This window comes from Gossypium hirsutum, chromosome A02, assembly GCF_007990345.1.
Source record: "Gossypium hirsutum isolate 1008001.06 chromosome A02, Gossypium_hirsutum_v2.1, whole genome shotgun sequence".
Classification (NCBI taxonomy): domain Eukaryota; kingdom Viridiplantae; phylum Streptophyta; class Magnoliopsida; order Malvales; family Malvaceae; genus Gossypium; species Gossypium hirsutum.
In genome coordinates, this window is record NC_053425.1 from 90,339,666 (window position 1) to 90,345,200 (window position 5,535).

Below are 5,535 nucleotides of genomic sequence, written 5' to 3' on the forward strand. Positions count from 1 at the left end.
TTCTTTTCCTGTTGATAGGGTGGCTGTTGGTAGCCTGGAGGTGGTCCTTGATTTCCTTGGCCTCCCTATGAGAAATTGGAGTGGTTCCTCAAACCTGCATTATAAGTGTTACTATATGGATTGTTTTGAGGTCGAGAGTTATTGTTACCCATATATTGGACTTATTCCTCCTCGATGCTAGGATTTAAGGGTTGATACTCTATGCATGCTCCTCCTCCATTCGTCTCGCACCTCATTACTGGATGAACCTGTGAAGAACTAAGAAAACCATCAATTTTCTTGTTCAAGAGTTCTACCTGATTAGAGAGCATGGTGACCGAATCCACGTTATAAACACTGGCTATTTTTGTTGGCTTTGTCCTCATGACTTGCCACTGATAGTTATTCAATGACATCTCCTCTATGAACTCAAAAGCATCTTCAGGTGTTTTATTATTGATGGTTCCGCCAGCAACCGCGTCAACCATTTGTCAAGTTGAAGGATTCAGGCCATTATGGAACGTTTGAACCTAGAGCCAAAGCGGTAACCCATGGTGAGGGCACCTTCTCAAAAGGTCCTTCTATCTCTCCCATGCATCGTAGAGTGTTTCTAAATCCATCTGCACAAAAGAAGAGATATCATTACGTAATTTAGCCGTTTTAGCCGACGGAAAATATTTTAGTAAAAATTTTTCGGTTATTTGTTCCCAAGTAGTAATTGACCCTCGTGGTAACGAGATCAACCACTGTTTAGCTTTGTTCCTCAATGAGAAAGGGAATAACCGAAGACGAATGGCATCGTCAGAAACGCCATTAATTTTAAATGTATTGCATAGTTCCAAAAAGTTTGCTAAGTGAGCGTTGGGATCTTCATCCTACAAACCATCAAACTGAACAAACTGTTGTATCATTTGAATTGTGTTAGGTTTTAGTTCAAAAGTATTTGCAGCTATAGTAGGTCTAACTATACTTGATTCAGTTCCTGTTAAAGAAGGTTTAGCATAATCATACATAGTGCGTGGAGCAGGATTTTGATTAGCCGCAATTGCAGGAGGTAGCTGGTTGTCTTGGTTTTCAGCCATCTCTTCGATTGGGGGTTGAGTATCATTTTCTTGCTTGTTCTCTGTGTATCTTAGGCTTCACCTTATTTCTCTTTAGTTTCTGCAAACTGTACGATCGATTTCTTCGTCAAAAAGTAGTGGTCCTAACGGGTTTCTTCTAGTCATAAACTATAAAAAGACCTGCCAGATGAAAGAAAAAGAAAATTAGTAAATTAGAATAAAATTAAAAATAAAATTAGATCGTAAGAAAAATAAATGGCTAAAGTAATAAAAATGGAGTGTTCCTAATATTTTAGTTCCCCGGCAACGGCGCCAAAAACTAGATCGCGTGATTTCATGATAGATTTTAAATATTTATAATTAATCGTCGTTGAAACTAACTATTATCGCGATGTAGGCAAGTGTACCTATTGAGCAGTAGTATAGGTTTAGCAAGACCGGATTGTCAAACCCAAAGGAACTAAAAGTATTAGTAATGATTGTCTTTTTATTATTTAGCCTAAGAATAAAGAGGTTTTGTTTTAACTAACTAATTATCTAAACTAAGAATCCACAGAAAATAGAATTGGAGAATTACTTTTGGGAAAATCGATTGAATTAAGACAATACCTAAGGAAAAATCCACCTAGACTGTACTTGTTATTCTGGCTCCGAATCAGACAATTTATTCATTTAACTAGTTCCGTAGAGATCCCTAAGTTATGTTATTATCCCTATTCAAGACTAATAACGTCTAATCCCTAGGTTGAATAATTGAGACCTTTGTCTAATTAACACCCTAGGGTTGCATTAACTTGATCTATGGATCCCCTTATTAGGTTTCACCCTAATCTGGCAAAATCTTGTCACCCTATGTCTAGGCGCGCAATCAACTCCGCTTAATTATGACAAATGTACCCTTAGACAGGGTCTATTCCTCCTCTGAACAAGTGCTTATCTTGAATCAGTATCCTGGGATATCAAAACAAGAATTAAGAACACATAATTAAGAACAAGTTAAATATTTATCATACAATTCGGAAAATAATAACAAGATTTGTCTTAAGTTTCATTCCCCTTAGGTATTTAGAGGATTTAGTTCATAACTAAATAAGAAAACATCTCAGAATAATAATGAATACAAAACATAAAGAAAACCCAAAACTCTTGAAGGGGAAATTGAGGAGAGATCTTCAGTCTTGATAATGAATCCGACTTCTTAGATGGATCAATCGGCTTTCTTGGAGTAATTCCTTACCCCCTATTCTGTATGTCCCCTTTCTTCCTCCTCTAGGGTGTATTCATAGGCTTTGGAATTCCTAAGAGCCCTCAAAATTAGCCTTTTCGAAATTGGACTCAACTTGGTCTCGGCAGGGTCACGCCCATGTGCAATTACTTTAGGTCGTGCTCGAGCCTGTCATATTGACACGGCTGTGTGGTCTGCCCGTGTGAGGAGGTCCAGGCCGTGTTGATTTCATACTTTGGCCCATTTTCTCCGTTTTTAGCCCGTTTCTCGTTCCTTTCGCTCTCCTATGCTCTCCTAAGTATAAAGCATGAAATTAAAGCATTAGGAGCATCGAATTCACCAATTCTAATGGGAAATCATCCATAAAATGCGTTAAACATGGGGTAAAAATATGTATAAATTACGGTTTATCAATTCATTTTGTTCTTTGACTGAAACCTAAGAAAAGAAAAGAAGAAAGAATAAAAGCTAAGGTTCAGCCTATTTGGAGCTCAATCAAGGTTCGTTTTTTTGTCGGTTTTTAATAATTTCTACGTTTTTGAGATTGTTACTTAGTAATCATCAAAACCCAAGCTTTAATTTTTTATTTTGATGAATATTTCGAGTTGTGACATTGTTGATAGCTTGTGATTTTTTTTTTGATGATGAAAAATGAAAGATATGTTTTAGATTAACATATTTTATATTAGAATTTTTGATTATTTTGAGTAATTAGGACTTAATTGCAAAAATAATAATTTGAGCGACTAAAATGTGAAATTGATAAAATATGCAGACTTGTATGAGAATGGGGGCTATTCAGCCTAACATGGGTGTTGTGAAATTTTGTGTATTTTGTGTTTTGTGCAATAGGGACTAAATTGTAAAAGTTATAAATGTTAGGGGTAAAATGGTAATTTACCTATTTATGTGTTTTTGGGCTAAATTGAATGAAAATATGTTTGAATGAGCTTAATTTTAATATGTTTAGATCAAGAACCAAAGAAATCGAATTTGGACCAGGGAAAAACGAAAGTTGTCGACTAACAGCCCCGTCGCATTTTACGACATTCGATGTAAGTTTATAAGCAAATAGAGGTGTTTATTGATAACTTTAACGTTATGTTTACATGCTGTTAAGAAATGTTAAGTTAAAATTATGGTATGGTCGAATGTGATTGAATATGGTTACCACACTTCTGAGTGTGATTCGACTAAAATACGACGTCTGAAAGCCCCGTATGAACCTTAGGAATAGCTAGGATACATATGTCATGACATAGGATTCTGATATATGTGTGCGAGTAAGACCATGGCATCGATTTGTGGTTTTTGACATGTGTTTACGAGTAAGACCCTGTCCGGGACAGTGGCATCATTTTGTGGCCACATGTAAGACCACGTCTGGGACATTGGCGTTGTACGATTTATGTGATTATCCGAGTGTCATCTAATTCCGAATGGTTCATCAGGCAAAGGTAATCGTGTACAGATTGTATGATATGAGCTAATGGTCAGGTATGAGTTAGTTCGATAATTAACAAAAATAATGTAAGTGTATTCGGCCTATTGCACATTATTGAATAAGTGTAAATTTAGTATATGTGTATTTATGAGTATCCGATCATGTGACTAATATAAGTACTTAAGACTATATTAGAATCTATGAGTTTATGTATGTATGGGTATGTGAACTAAATAATGATTTGTAACTTTTGATCATACAAGCATTCAGGTAAAGTGATGATTTAACTGTGTATAAATGCATATGATTATATATAAGTAACATGGATGTATTCGTGCCTAGAATCGAATGTAAATTGATGTAATAATTCTAGTTTAAATTAGTTAAGTCGAATAAATCATTGAGTAGTTGATTTGCTTATAACTTACTAAGCTTTGAGAGCTTATTCCTTGTGTTTTGTCTACTTTGTTTTATAGATTTTGAAGTCAAGCTACAAGCTCGGGAGCAGTCAGCCAAGTTCATCACACTATCTACTATTTTGGTACCTTCAAACTAAATTTAAGTTATGGCATGTATAGGCTGGTTTTGGAGTTAGTTATTTTGGAAATGAATGTATATTTAAGCCATGCAAAAATGGCTAAATCCTTAAGTTAGTCTTGAATGTGTTTTGGTTGTGGTTATTGCTCTCTATATGAATTCGGTTATGCGTGATCATGGAATGAGCTCATTAGGGTTAACATGTTGTGAGTGAATTAACTTTAATTAAGATTATGTGTGTTTTACGTATCACAATAATTGATGAATTGGGCAGCATCTTTGGTTAATCCGATCATAGTTTTTGCGTGAGTATGAACATATATATGGAAGCAGTAGTTATATTTTGTTAAGGTGTTGTTATATGCATTGGTACAGGGAATATTCGGCTATGTTTTATTGTGAATTGGATTGATTTTGTTACAGGTTTTATATGATATGTATGGTTGCTTGGCATGGCTCATTAATGATTTATATTTTGATAAATCATTTTTCATGAGTTGAATTAAAAATAATGTCTAGGTTGATTTATATTCGGCCTTGATACTTAAAATGTCTTGGGTATTTTGTTATATGTTTATGAGGTAATTATAATGGATAATGTACGTGCATGGTCGGCTATAAGACAAGAGTGAATGAGATGGTTGTAACCAACTTGATTATAGGTATAAGTTTATGTATTTATCTGCGCATAGGATGGATTAACTTATCCATGATATGGTAGTTGTCTGTGCTATTACATTTGGTAAATAATGCGGTTAGAAGTATGCATGAATGTAATAATATGAAGCCTATGTGAATTTTAATTGCCATATCGACATTATAAGGTGTATATTTTTGCCACGCGAGTTGGCTTAAATTTAGTAATAAAAAAGTGCATTTATACTCGACTAGGAAAAGAACAAACATACACACATGCAATGATATAACGTTTGTGGTTCAGTGATTAAGTGTTTATATATGTATGCATATTCGAATGGGTGAATTTACCTATATTAATGCATGAAACATGTAAACTCATGTCAACTATGAAATCATGCTGCATAAATGATATATATATTGAAAATTTGTATTGTCTAACATGTAAAGTAGCACTTATGCAATTCTTTTATATTAAAAGGATATAATAGGTCTGATGTTTAATTAATAAAGTTGTTGGTTAGTTATTTATATTCCGTATACATAAATAGTTTGCTTTGACATATATTGGATTATGTTTTAATTATGTTGTAATATGATCTATATGATTTTAAGTCTAATAACAGATTAAGTTATGAATAATAATGTTATTT

General features: G+C 34.1%; 1 non-coding gene across 1 annotated transcript; it reads left to right on the forward strand.

Moving 5' to 3' along the window:
• The first annotated feature begins 525 nt into the window (after positions 1–525).
• Positions 526–632, forward strand: LOC121217329 (small nucleolar RNA R71). Its single transcript, XR_005913398.1, has one exon. It is a non-coding gene; the product is annotated as a small nucleolar RNA R71 (small nucleolar RNA).
• The last annotated feature ends 4,903 nt before the right edge of the window (positions 633–5,535 follow it).